Genomic DNA, 14,934 nt, shown 5'->3' with positions numbered 1-14,934 from the left:
CTGTGGGCTAGTCTTCGTAAGATTTCCTAGGTGGCCATACGAAGGCCTGTGAACCCAAGGACAAGGAAGAGAGCTGTGAGGGAGGAATGCAGGGCCTCAGCAATGCTGAAGACACACATAATTCTCTGAGGAACTGTTTGTCATTCCTCACGGAGCCAGCCCCACCACCTACAATACAGAGGAACATATTTTCATATTTCGACTCGTTTGCTGGCTGAGGCTCTGCAGAGTGATGTTCTGAGACAACCAGGGAACAAAAATGTTCTTGGGAAAAGGATTTGCCTCTCTGTTTAGCAGAATAGCTCAAAGTTATGCAAATCCCCTGCTTGAGATTTCATTGTCACCCCTACCTCCCTCTACTACTTAGGCTCCAAGCCGGCAAGAGATTGCAACATAAACAGCCATATTATGGTTAAAAGATGGAGCAGAAATCACAGTGTACCCTACTGCTTGTCAAGTGTGACAGAAGTCACAGCATGGCATCTGTCTTTGACCCTGCAACCACACTTTCTAGGAATTTCTTTTAAGGAAATATGAAAAATTCAGTGTGCACAAGGATAGTTACAACAGCTTTGTGATAATAATCAAAAACTACAAATAAACAAAGTGAAAGTATGGGTGCTGTTTAAATAAATTATTCCATATTAAAACCCTGGGGTTCTATGTAGCCATTAAAAATGTTACCAGTGGGGTAAAGTTGTAATGTGGTAAGGTTTATCTTTAAATGATAATAAGCATTCAAAGAGTTTTAGGTATGATCTCATTTTCTCTGCATTCATAAAGTCACAAGCTACAGCCCAAAATGTGGTGAACCTTATTTTCTTTTTGTTTTTCTCTATATTGTCTTACTGTGCTACAGTGAACATATATTACTTTGGTAATTAGATATAATTAGTATTATATTTAATTATATAATTTGGTAATTAGATGTAATAAAGACACAAGGTGAAAAAAAACTGTGACAAAGTAATAAATCTATAACCCACAAAGAACTAAGCCTCTACATTTATACTGTTTCTTTAGAAGCTTTCCTTATGGAAAAGTCTAAGCTCAGAGATCCATGTATGCTTGGTTCCCTTGGAACTGGGGCATGTGTTACTTTCAAAGTGGCCCCCATAGCAGTCTGTCAGTGCAAAGCAAAGATGGATTCAGCTATCAGTTACAATAGCCATGTAAAAAGGTGGGTAAAAATCTGCCATTTAGATCTGGAATTGATGTTGATTTACCCTGCTAGGCTTTTGGAATCAAATCTGTAAGGCAGTGATTTAAATTCCACTGTTCTTTTGTTTCATGTTTAGACCCATGGATCTGGGAGAATATATTGGGCCAGGAACAACAAAAGGCTTGGATCCAAGTACAGTATCTGTTCATTAGAACCAGACAGGACCCAGGTGAGGATATGCACCACATGCTTCCTAACCTCATCTTCCTTCAACCTCCATGACCGTTAAAGAGCGTGAGGGGTCATCCTGAGTCCCTTGCTTGTGTTGCCCACCAATCTTCATCTTAAATTCCTAACCACCTTCTTTCCCATATTTGTAACTTTTGATCTGGAAATATCAGGTTATGTAACATGCCAATCTGCACAAGGATGTAATTTTGTCAGGAAAAAAGGACTCAATGAGGGAGGAATTCTAACAAAACTGGAAATGGCATTTCTAAGAAAAGAGAAGATATTTTTGTTTCAAGCATTTGAGCTAGTTTTAAATAGACTATGGGTGCAATGTTGCTGGGTTTTGGGGTGCTGTTGATTCCTCTGCTCAACTGTCACCCATCAAATGCACAATGCTGAAAACAGATGAAGGAGATGGAAGGGAATGATCACCTGGAAAAGGCCCACAGTGTGTCAAAGGTTTATGTCTATCAGTCCTTATAGTGCTGCAAACTAGACATTTCTTTTCCTTTCACACATGAGAGAACTCAAGTTCCAATGGTAACTTGTCCGGGGCCAGCCATCCAAGTATAAAACCCACGCAGTCAGATAAGGGGTTAAAGTCACATGCCATTAACAAAGCTGTAGAGGGGAGGAGATTACACCTCACAGAGTCAGATCTACCAGAGGAGAGACCTTGGATTTCCAATAGCCCACAACAACAGCCATGCCCAATCTTCTACTGCAGCACCTATTCCAGGGGGAGCTCATATATTCCAGATCATTCCATTAACTGTAGATCTGTCCCCTGGTGGTTATTCTACAGGCTGAGCACTGGTTCTGCCCCAGAAGGCCTGCACTGTGAGAGGCTGGCCCTTCCTCCCCCTACAGTGGTTTATTGGCCTATTGTCCCCATCCAGCCCCCATCCTCAGAGAGGTTCATTCATGAGAATAGGATGCTGGCTGATGAGTCTGAGATCTCTCTCTCTCAAAAACAGAACCTCTCCTGACAACTTCCCCACCCTGGAAGATGGCTAATTCACTGGTTAACCAGCACCATGCCTCCAATCACTTAAAGACACATGCTGGGAATAAAACCTTCCCAGTATTAGCTCTCTAAAACTATAAGAACATCTATGTCGTTAGACGTGCCTGAAGAACCTGGGGATAAGGGAATTTCCCAAACATTTCCAAGGACTGCTGCTCGCAAGGCCAGGCCTAGAAACAGCACTTGTCACCCCAGGAAATCAGCTTCGACTGGTCCAGTTCCACTACATGAAAGGACTTCTTGTCATCCCCTCACAACAGAAAACTGCTTCTTTCTTATCATTCCCCTATCACACCTACAAGAGGGGAATCGGTTTTTGAGCGTCTTTTTGGCCTCGCTACACACCTCCATTCCCAGGGCACGCGTGCACATGCGCGCCCTCTCTCTCTCTTTCTCTCTCTGTCTCTGTCTCTGTCTGTCTCTCTCTCTCTCACTCACACACACACACACACACACACACACACCCCCTCAACCACCGCCACCTGTGAAAACATCCCTCCTAACTTTGGCAAGCAGAGCTCCCAGGCAAAGCTGAGAGGTAGGACCCCGGGGGTGCGCCAAGAGGGCCAGAGAACAGGGCCAGGAGACCAGGAGAGGGGCGGGAGGCACAACCGGAACCGGCACAGCAAAGCGCTCGGAGCAGGGACTTGGCCTGGAACCGGCGGTCTCCCAGGCCCCGCCCACCCGGCGGCCCAGCTCCGGGGGACTGCGGCTCTGCGGGCCAAGCAGCCGCGACCCGGAGGAACCCTGCAGGGGGCAGCTGAGAGAACGAGGATCCTCAGCCAACCCGGGATTTTGGGAAGCCGTCAGAGGTGGTGGGGAGGAGGGCAGTCCTGTGGAGGAGGGGGAGCGGGAAACAGGTTGCCGAGAAGCCCCATCCTCCCAGCAGCAGTCCGGCCACAACCCGTTCCCGTCCTGGCCCAGGAGCGATCCTAGTCCCTCCCCAGAGCCCTCCTCCTTCCCGACCGGCTGCGGGGCCAGACCGGGTCAGGCGACCAGGTTAAAGGCGCCTTCAGCAAGGTCAAGGCGCGGCCGGTCTGCACCTGGAGATATTTCCCAGCCGAGTACGAGCTTTGCGCTTGCATTGTTGAAGATCATGGCAGCGGCAGGAAATCCGAACAGCCCCACGGGTCTGTTGGGGGGAGGATTTATTTTACCTTGCGGAACACACTCAGACCCAAGATTTCAAGGGGAGGGAATGCGGGGTTTCAGGCCACTGGAATGTGCCCAAAACAAAACACCCCCCTACCCAGGCGCACCACCACTGCCCAACTGCGTGCGGGAGCAAGTTCAGGGCCCCTGTGCCCCAGACTTCATTCCACGTTACGCACAGCTCTGTCAGGTCTTGGGTGGCTCATCCCTCTACAGGCGAAAAACAAGATTTAAAAGCATTCTACTGCTGTGATTTCTCTCTCGAAGACCATCGGCGTGCTACAGGCTGCGGCGGTGTCGGCAGCGAAGGGAAGGGAAGTAGCGAGCTGAGAATAAACGCAACAGAAGCAAACTGCCTTCAGTGTAGGAGACATGCGAGGAGGAGGAAGACATACTTCGCACACAACCGCATCCTATCCCCATTCGCGCCGGGCCAGTGGAGGAAACCAGGCACAGACAGCTACATAATGGGGCCGACCCTGACAGAGGCCGGCTCGTTTGCTCCTGACCCCCGCCAGAGTGGGCCCGGACGGCTGGGACGCTTGGCATCTCCAAAGCGGAACCAGGCATCACAGACAGGTTTCAAACAAGTGAAGGGCACTGGGTATGCATGATGGGGAGGAGGCGCTCGGAGAGGCAGAGAAGAGGGGCTTTTGGGTTTCCCAGGACATAAAGTCAGTTTTCTAAAACAGCATTCGCTGGAAGGTCTCCCAACATCCACTCAGGCTCTGAGGACTCAGTGGACGCTGGGTTCCCACCGGCTTTTTCTCTGATCAATCCCGGATTCCCTACCCAGTCTCTGCCTCGATAACCGGCTCTTTGGGGACAGCAGCATCAGCACCCAACGCCCACGGCAGACGTGGGAGCCACCGTGGTGCAAGGCGCCTTCCTGCTCCCTGCTCCCTGCTCCGGGGTTGGGAGTGCCCCAGTACTTACATTCCCCAAACAGGAAAACTTTCAGGCTTGTCTTTCGTGAACCAGGTGCTCGCATCACGCTTCTGGGTAATCACTGAGGCAGTTTATGTAACTGCTCGCGATGCCAGTCCGCAGATCTCCCTGCGTGCACGGCTGCACAGCTAGGCACATGAGCACCCCCCTCGCCCCGGTGCTCGGATCCAGAGCGTGCCCCGCCGTGGCCTTCCACAAAGCAGCAGGGCGATCTCGTGAGCTAGTCAAACACCAAGAGTGCACGCAGGGGCCAGCAAAACCCAGGCTGTTTCTCTTCGCCCCTTTCGCCGCATTGATGGCTTACGGATAAGTGCACATCTACGAACCTCCTCTCTAGGGCTGGGGAGGAGAAGAGGTTGGGGACAAGAGGGATGATTGGCGCGGTTCTGGAGAGGGTCTGTGCCCAAGTAATAATACCCTCGTCCACATGGACCAGGGTGCACAAGTCGCCTTAAGGTCTCACCCTGAAAGGGGAGCAAATTTCCAAAGTTAGAGACAACGCATTTGAATTTCCAGTACTTCCCAACCTAGCCTATGCGGGGGCAGGGCAGAGAAGCGGCGGGCAGCCGCTAGCAAAGCCCACCCTACAGCCTCGCCAAAGAGGACTCAGCAGTTGAACCTCCCCTCGCCCCTTACAGTAGTTGGCTGTGTATGCACACACACACTTACACACACCGCAATAACACATTCCCGTCTGCTCCTCGGATATAAAGAGTGCATTTGTAAATCTCGAGGAAAATGACTAAGGAGCTCGGTGATCACATTTCAACCCAGAACTCTCCCGAAGCCCAGAGTACGACACACGCCCGGAGCCCTCCGACCATCCACCCCGGCGGCTTCAGCCTTAACTCGCTTGGAGGGGAACATAAACACAGCTGCAAGGCGCAGGGCTGGGAGAGGCGAGCGCCGAGCCTGCTGCAGAGGGCGCGGGGCTAGGGGGGTCTTGTCTCCAGGTTCTCAGCTCCAACCGCGGCACACGCGGGGCTACTACAGCCAGCGCTCGCCCGGAAGCGCAGTCTGCAGCCACAGGAGCCCGGCGCCGCCTCGCGGACTCCTCCAGCGCCCGCCTGGGCCCTTGGGCGAGAGGGTCTGCCGAGGGGCTGCTGGCGCTGGGGCCCGGACGGGAAGGGTATCCCGGCGAGGCAGACGAACCTGGGGTGCGCCGCCTCCCTCCCACCCACCCTCCGGAGTCCGAGCCCACCTCCCTGCTCTTCCCTAACCCTCATTCCCAGGCTCCTGTCCACGGCGGGCTCCAGGGGCTGCAGCGGCGCAGACTCGGGGCTCCAGACTGGCTCGCCTCACCGGCAACCCTTGCCCCAGTCTCCCTCCCTTCCTCCCCCGGTGCGGGCCAGGGGAGCAAGCAGGCGTCTCCTGGAGCCCCTGGCTTCTCCGTGAGCTTCCCCAATCCTACCACAGCTAGTGCGCTCAGAGAAGCTAGAGAGCAGGCGAGGCGCCGCCGCGGTCCCCAAGGCGCTTTTCGGTGGAGCGGATCACGCCGCCTTACCGTGGCTGCAGACTGCCACCGCCGGGGAAGCAGGGAGGAGGGAGGCAAGGCACCGCGCCGGTGGCTCCTTTCGCTCTCGGTGGCGCGGTTCCTCGGCTCCGTGAGCCCAAAGTGGGGGCCCAGGAAGGAGCAGGTCCCAGGTTTGCGCTCAGCTCCAGAGAGACCAACAATAGCTCCCGCGGGGAGCGGAGCCCCAGCGAGCCTCCAGCCGCGCGCGCACGCCGGGCTCCCGCTCCCGGCCGCTCCCGGCCGGCGTCCCTGCCAGCACTGCTGCCCCACATGAAACAGCTGCAATCCCGAGGCTTCTGGGGGGTTGGGGCGTGTGTGTGAGTGTGTGTTTAATAGCTTCTCTCCTCTTATTCCCCTCCCTGTCTGTTCGCCTGCTTGCCTCCGTCCCCCACCCTCGCTCTCTTACACACAGACAGAGAGGGCGAACGAGAGACACACACGCGCACACACACACGCACACGCAGGTTACATGAATGGAAGGCGGGAGCCAATCCTACGCGGCTGGGCGAGCCGTGGCGCACAAGTGCTGGGAGCAGGGCCGCACCACGGCGCGGGAGGGCGCCACGCAGGTGATGCGCTTCCTACCGGGTCCACTCACCAGCCTCTGACCCCCACCCCCATCCCAGTCGCTGCTCTCTTCGATGTCTTCCTCTCTCTTCCCTACTTTCTCTTCGCTTTTTCTACATCTACTTTCCTTTTTCTTTTCTTTCTCGAGTTCTCCAAGTTCTCTTAGTTGATTTTTCTCGGTCTCCTTTTACCGTCCTTGCTTTTTCTCACCCCTTTTGTCAAACTTTCTCCCTCCTTGCCCCTACTTTCCTCTACTTCCTCTCTTCTTGCCTTTTGTTCTCTTTCCTCCCCTTTCGGCTTTCTCCCCCGTTTCTCCGCAGTGTTGTCTTGTTTCCTCTCTCTCCGTCCTTGGCCTCCACTCGTGCCCAGCGCTCTCTCTGGGGCCGGAGACCTCCCTTTCTGCCTACCCCCTGATGTTATTTCACACCTGCAACACTTTTCCAGGGACGGTCTCTCTCAAGCTGCTGCTGTAGCACAGCCAAAGGCAATTAAGAGCTGAGAACTTGTTTTCCTCCCTCAGGCATGCAAGATGCCCAAAGAAAAGCTCTCCTTCCTCGGACAACTTCCTCCAAACCATAGTAACAGCTACGGAGTCCTGATAACAATCATTAAAAAAAAATAACTGCACTGAAGGTGGTCCAAGAGATGTCTGTCCTTCGTATGTTTGGATCATGATCACCAGCACATTTCCAAGAGATGGGCGTTTTTACCTGATGGGAGAGGCAGCTTGGTGCAGTGGCTACTTCCAAGGGCGTTCGAAAGAGACTGGAGAACACCACCACCACCACCACCACTACCACCACCTCGTTCCCAGCCCAGCCACATGCCATCTGTAAGACTTAAGGCAAGACATCGCCCCTCACCCAACCTCAGTTTTCTCATCTATAAATGGATAATTTATACCTACCTCTCCAGTTATGGTGAAGATTAAAAGAGCAAACAAAGGGAAGAAAGCAGGGGGCATATATGAGGTGGTCAACTAATGTCCATTTTCTTCCCTGCCATCCCTTTTTAAAATTCCCTTCATGATCTTCTACTACATTATGTCTCCATGATCTCAAGTGCTTAAGGAAATGAGCGAGGAAATGTGACAATGCTAATGTCATATACAAGCGAAACAGGTCTGGGATATTTAAAAACCTCTACTGTGTGGTCAGGAGACTGTCTAGCCAGTTGTCATCTGCTGATTTACAAAGGTGACACAGAAATTATAAACTTGGGCTGCTAGAATGCCCCTTCGACATCTATCTGAGGCTACCAGAAAGGCAGGGATGGGATACAGGTAGGAGGGAGGTTTCATGCACTCTGTCCAATCTATTTTTAAAATCTTCATGATAACTGAACACTGACCACTGACAAAGCCTCCGAGACTAACTAAAATGTCAAGTCTCTGCCTTTGGTTAGCATTTACCAATTTTGTGTCCTCCCTGCAGACATCAAATGCTGGGCATAAGCTGTGACTGGCAGTCAGATTCAGTCCTTCAACAAATATTTGCTGACCACCTACTCTGTGGTTGGCGCTGTGATTAGCTCTGGGCATCCAGTGCTGAGGCCACCATGCTCTGCCTTTGTGAGTGCACAGCACAGCAGACAAATCTGATGAATGTGTAATAGGAAAATGAGTTCCATGTAGTATCCTGAAAATAGCATCTGTTTAGCAACCGGATCTTTCAAACTACGAGGTTCATGGAAGGGGGGACAAGAAAGGAGTCCTTGAAAGCGAAAATTCTGGAAGCCACTGTTCATTCTATTATCCTCACTTAACCAATGAGAAAACAGAAGCCTAAACGTTAAACATAGTAGGTGAATGTAAATGGGATAGAAGATATTTTCCATACTCAAAGTATCTTTGGAAATTCAGAGAGAAAATTAGTAACCTTACCATTGAAAAACCTGGCCAACTCTACCGTAATCAAGTAGTTAATAAGTTAACATCACCGGGAATATGACGAATGGGCATCATATGCCCTCTGATAGGAGGCAGTGAGAAGGACGTAACATCACTTCTGTGACATTCCTGCCAAAAATGAATAGTTTGAATCTAATCATGAGGAAACATCGGACAAATACGAATTGAGGACCATTGAATGAAATGACTGTCATGGACTCATCAAAAATCCCAATGTCATGAAAAACAAAGACCCCAGAACAATTCCACACTAAAGGAATGGTTTAATTGTCAAGGCAATAAACGCAGCATGTGGTCCTGGACTGGGGCATTGATGGGACAATTGGTAAGCTTAACATACGATCTGTCCGTTAGACAACAGTATGTGCCAATGTTAATTTGCTGATCTTGACAATTACCGCGGTTATGCAGGAGACTATTCTTGTTTTTAGGAAATACACAACTGAAGTCTTTAGAGGTTAAAAAAAATGAACAAAGTCCAATCCCCACCTTCAAGGAGAAGCACAGTGTGGTGGGTTTCTGTCTAAGGAATTGGCAGAGTATGAACTCAAAAGGATGCCCAGTTAAATCAGGCTGGGGAAGACTTCCTATAGAAGGTGGAATTGAAGCTGAGTTTGAAGGCAAGAAGTTAGCTATACGATGAAGGAAGGCGAGTTGCTTTTTAAGTAGATGGAACGGTATAAGGACGTGGACAAAGCAGGAGGCACTCACGATGGCCACAGAGTTGGCACATGAAGGAAGTGCCTGGGTGGAGTCTAGAGCAGTAGGTAGAGTTGGGTTTTGAAGGGACCTTAAAAAAGATAAGGATCTCAAACATGCCGAAAGCTTAGGTACTGGGTACAGGCAGGGAGCAGAGAGATATTGAAGGCTATTAAGTAAAAGAGACATGTGATCTTAAAGTGTATTTGAAAAGAACAATCTGGCAATAGTGTGGAGAAATGGATTAAAGGAATTTGCTTAGGAAGATCAAAAATGCTCAGGTAGGTCATTTAGGTAAACTAAAGCAATTACAGCAAGGATATAAAAGGGAGGAAAGACTTGGAAGAGATCACGGATATATAAAATAAACAGATTTTGGTGATTGGTTGATTGGAGGTAGGTAGTCAAGGGACTAAAGTGACTCTTGACTGGATGTGTGGATGGCAGCACTATTCACTTCAATGTCAAGAGAATTCAGGAGGAAGTGGAAATTGTAGAGAAAAAAGTAAGGTCAGTTGTTACCATATTGTAATCTAATACTGTAGTTCATTTGAGAGTCTCCTGTGTGGCTGCTCTCTGCCATAGGAAGCACTGCAGTAAAATTTAGCATAAATTCTGGCCAGATGGCTCACAGGATTGGGGCCCTACACCAAAAGGCTGCAGGTTCGATCTCCAGTCAGGGCAAATACCTAAGTTGCAGGTTGGATCCCTGGTTGGAGACGGGAGGCAACCTATCAATGCTTCTCTCTCACACTGATGTTCTTTCTCTCTCTCCTTTCCTCTCTCTCTAAAATCAATAAACATATCCTTAGGTGAGGATGAGAGAGAGAGAGAGAGAGAGAGAGAGAGAGAGAGGAAGAAAGAAAGAAAGAAAGAAAGAAAGAAAGAAAGAAAGAAAGAATTCAGCCTAAGACCCTCCAAGCAGCCAGCCCCATATATTAATTAACCAGAAAAAAAAACAACACAGTAAATTGGGTATGGTCGCAGTATATTATTTGTAATCATGGAAGAAAATTGAAACAGCCCAAAGGGTCAAGGATGGTAAGTAAATTGGAACAGCCTTCCTAGAATAGTATCAGTAACTCTAAAGTTTTTCTTTTTTGCAGACTTTTTCAGTCCATGGAAAAAAATGCCAGTATTATCATATAAAATTTTTAAAAAGCAACTTCAAAATTATTAACTAGATAAAAATCTTTATGGGGGAAGCTCTGAGAAAAAGCATGTCAAATATTAACAATTATTACCCTCTGGATGATAGGATTATGAGTGATATGTATATTTTCCTTTTTCATGTTTTTTTCATACTCTTTCTCACAATGAGCATTCATTAATTTCATAACAAAAATAAAAAGCTGTCATTAAAAAAAGTCTGTGACATCCCCTCTTCCACTTTATCGCTTTTCAATCCAGCCCCACCTCTGAAAACTAACTGCTTTTTAAGCTTCATCTTTGAGAATGAAATAAGAAGGCATTTAAAAAAATCAAGGGAAATTATCAGCTGGGATGGAGAGCAGGAGAAGGCGTTCTTACACAGGCAGATATGTTATTAGAGCTGTTGAAACTGTATATATTAAAGACGTTTGCATTGCCCTTATTGATTCTGTGATATGTTACAAGAAAAAGAAAACCTATAGTGGGGCCATGAAAATGTGAGTCTTTAAAGGGCAAGTTTTAATTAGGAAGTGTATTATTTGCAAAAACACTTGAGTCTAGCAGTTACTATAAAATTGTTTCAGAAAGCTGTTATTTCAGGCAAGGACACGTGTAGTGTCAAGGGACAATGCTTTATGTGTGTTACCTGCTACTACGTCAAACACGCAAGCTGGTTACACAGGATTCGGCACCCGCCCGGTAGGCACCATCAAATGTTTGTGAATGTGTGTGGTGGGGGGTCTTGGAGCTGCAAACCAGGGGATGTTCTCATTCCTTGGAAAGGTTGCTGTAAGTCACTCTCTGGTAAGTTTCCCTCGGCATCTGTGAGTTTTCACCTCACAAAAATGTTTCTATGTGAATAGGTCCCCCAACCTAATAATATTAACATTTACACAAGCCTTTTTAAGGAACCCCCTCCCCGCAACACATCTGTTGATTGACTCAAGCCCTGCACCCACCCTGGCTAGGATCCTGTTGTTCCCAATCTGCATGGGAAGAACAGACACCCAGAGGGGCAGAGCAGAGGCTGGAACTAAAGAAGGAACAGGAGGCATCCTTGGAAAGCCTTCTGTGTGGCTCTGGAGCTTTCATGGCATCAAATCCTCAAGATAACTTGGGAGGGAGGGTGAGTAAACTGAGGCTTGAATAGTTCTGGTTCAAAAGAATGAGAATCAGGCAAGCAGAACAAAAGGAAAACAAATGAGACTACATCAAACTAAAAAGGTTTTGCACAGCAAAGAAAACCATCAACAAAATGAAAAGACAACCCAATGAATGAGAGACATATTCGATGATATATCTGATAAGCAGTTAATATTCAAAATCTATAAGGAACTTATAAATTCAACACCAAAAAAAAAAACCAATCTAATTAAAAGTGGGCAAAGGACCTGAATAGATACTTCTCCAAAGAGGACATACAATTGGCCAATAGACATATAAAAAAATGCTCAGTCACTAATTATCAGAGAGATGCAAATTAAAACCACAATGAGATATTGTGGTTTTAACTCAACTGTCAGTATGGCTACCATCAATAAATCAACAAACAACAAGTGCTGGTGAGGATGTGTAGAAAAGGGGAGCCTTGTGCACTGTCAGTGGGAATACAGACTGGTGCAGCCACCATGCAAAGCAGTATGGACTTAATGCAAAAAATTAAAAATGGAATTGCCTTGTGACCTAGCAATCCCACTTCTTGGAATATATGCTAAGAAACCCAAAACACTAATTTGAACAAATACATGCACCCCTATGTTCACTGAAGTGTTATGTACAGTAGCTAAGATTTGGGAGCATCCCAAGTGTCCATCAGTGGATAAAACTGCTTTGGCACATTTACACAATGGAATGCTACTTGGTTGTAAAAAGAAGGAAATCGTACCTATTGCACAGGTGGTGCAGAGAGCATTATGCAAAGTGAAATAAGCCAGTCAGAGAAAGACAAGTACCATATGATTTCACTCACATGTGGAATCTAATGAACAAAATAAACATAAGCAAAGTAAAAACAGACTCATAGATACAGAGAACAGACTGATAGAGATCAGAAGGGATAGGATGGGGGCATGGTGAAAAGGTGAAGTTATTAAGCAAAAAAAGAAAAAAGAAAGGGAAAACCTCATAGACAGATAACGGTACAGTCATTAGGGAAAGGGAGGTGTGGGGAGCAGGCAGATGAAAGTAAAGGAGGGATGAATGCTGATGGGAGGAGATTCGACTTTGGGCGGTAAACACATGATACAAATACAGATGTGCCCCTGACACCTATATAATTTTGTTAAGTAATGTCAGTCCACTAAATTCAACTTTAAAAAAAAAAGAGAATCAGAATTAGAACCCAGCTGTCCAGAATTCCCAGGCCAGCACACATAACCTCAGTTTTTAAAGCTAAGAGGTAAGGCTAGTATTCTCTGGCAGGTTCTTTAGTTTAACCTATCTTGTGGGAATTTAAAGTTGGTATTGAGGTAAGAAAAATGACTTTGAGTGTGTCTGCTAAAAAAGAAGGGGAAAGCTTCTACTTGGATTCACATGTTTTCTCTTTTAGAGAAATGGTTGGATCTTGCCTCTCCCACCCCCACCTCAGTCTTCAGCAGAGTATTTGACACTTAGAGATTCTTAGCAAATATTCCCTCAATGAGTGAAGAAACCAATGCCATTAACAAAATAGCTGGCATATGTTGAGCACAGTGCCCAGGACTGAGAAAAGGGCATTTTCTCATTTAAATTTTAGAGCAACACTATATGACAGATATGATTATCATCCCTATTCCATAGGTAAGGAAACAGACCTGGAGAAATTAAACAATTTGTCCCAAGTCACATGACTAACAAATGGCAAAGTCAGATTCCAACTTGGATTGTTCTGAGTTCAGGCACTTAGCCACCACACTGTATTGGGTGGGAGGGTGGGTGGAATCCATGAGGCTGGCAGTGAAGTGAGCTCTGCACGAACTGCAGCGCATGTCTGCTTGGTTAGTCTTGCCTAGAGCAGGCCATTCCATTAGTCTCCACGACTGCAGCTTGTTTATGTCCTATATCACCTGTTTCACAAGCTGCAATTATTTGTGTATGCATTTTGTTTTACTTTTTTAAAAAAGCATTTCCCCAACTTGCAATATAAGATACTTTTTATGAGTATCTTGGTCACTGTGGTGATCCTCAGAACCTGGCACAGTGACACAAGGTACATGTTCAATAAATATTTGTGACATGAATCAGCATATAGGGGCTCCCATGTTTCTCCCATGCGCTTGTAAAAGGGGTATTTTACACGAATTTCCTCCATCCCAGGCCACAGTATACTTTCTGCCTTGGAGAGCATATGGTTCTGGCAGTTAGGCTGAGATTCCAATGAATACATAATGGTTCCGATGGCTCCTCCTTTGACATTTGCTCCTAGATAGCAGGGAAAACACTGATGGAAAATAGCAGCATCTGTTTTGGTCAAGGTGATGAGCTGGCAAAATCCCACAGGGAAAGCATCCTCTCTAGTTAGGTCAGCCCCCACTTTTACAGCAGAGAGGTGCTATATCCTCTGACATTGCTTGCAATGAGGCCTGATGGCAATGGTCACATCAAAATGAGTTCTCCTAAAGCTTTCCTCCTGCATGATTAACACTATGTGATCTGTTCCCGAAAGGATGCATCTCAACCAAAGCCTCCTTCCTGGTAATTTTTGCCCTATGTCTTATCATTTGCCTAAGGGCCTTCTTTGCCACTAGAGTGGATTTGCTTTTTTCACACAGGATAATTCAGGTGGCAGACACTGGTCTTCTACAAAGATAAATCAAATCCATTTTCTAGTCCTGGAAGTCTGCAGCTTTTATTAGAACTGCATATTGGTCCAGAGGGCCATAACCATTGGTCTAGAAGGAATCGAGAATGTAACCAAAAAAGCAAACAAAACAGCAACCACAAAGACCTCCACTAAATTACCAAAGCCGCTGTAGAGTGATTCAAACATTTACTCCTTATAAAAGCCCTATAAAATAAATTCTAGGATTACTTGCAAATCAGATTGTAATACAATATTTTTAGGCTTTATTGATCTGTGGGACAAAATGATTACTATTAATATTCATTCCAAATAAACATGTACTGTTCTGTTCTGTATACTACTTTTTTTCATTTAACAGCATATCTTGGAAGTAAGTGCCTCCTCATTCTATGGATGTGCTGTGTAAATTTAGCTACAGTAATCACAGTGATTATAGCGTACCCATTTAAGTAAAACTCAAGCAACTAACATAAGACCAGGCACATAGTAGCTGCTCAAAAATTTCAGATAAGCAAATCAAATTATATTATCACTCTCAAGTCTGTTGACTTTTAAAAAGAAGCCAGCTACAGGAGAATGAAGTTTCATATCAGTTGGGAACAGATGAACATTTTAATTAATAGTGCTAGGGGACATGAAAACCATTGTTTTGGGGATAAGGGGAGTTAGATCCCCATCACACTGGATTTATAGAATCCCTTTAAAATTTTCACACTGAATGTAAAAACATGAAAGTTCTAGAAAACATAGATGACAATTTACATTATTTTGGAGGTAAAGAAATAAGACGGTC

At 46.6% G+C, this 14,934-nt stretch overlaps 1 protein-coding gene across 5 annotated transcripts in view; it reads right to left on the bottom strand.

Moving 5' to 3' along the window:
- TENM4 (teneurin transmembrane protein 4) overlaps nt 1-6,505 on the bottom strand; it is a 736,252-nt gene extending 729,747 nt beyond the window's left edge. For 3 of the 5 annotated variants that reach the window (XM_036028749.1, XM_028514477.2, XM_036028750.1), the window contains exon 1: nt 6,025-6,505. The gene's annotated coding sequence lies outside the window, so the exon portion shown is untranslated. The remainder of the gene's footprint in view (nt 1-6,024) is intronic. The other 2 variants (XM_036028747.1, XM_036028748.1) reach the window with 1 other exon arrangement.
- Between the last annotated feature and the right edge of the window lie 8,429 nt (nt 6,506-14,934).

This window comes from Phyllostomus discolor, chromosome 6 (assembly GCF_004126475.2).
Source record: "Phyllostomus discolor isolate MPI-MPIP mPhyDis1 chromosome 6, mPhyDis1.pri.v3, whole genome shotgun sequence".
NCBI lineage: Eukaryota > Metazoa > Chordata > Mammalia > Chiroptera > Phyllostomidae > Phyllostomus > Phyllostomus discolor.
The sequence above is the reverse complement of the archived record's forward strand: the minus strand, read 5'-3'. Positions and strand labels throughout refer to the sequence as shown.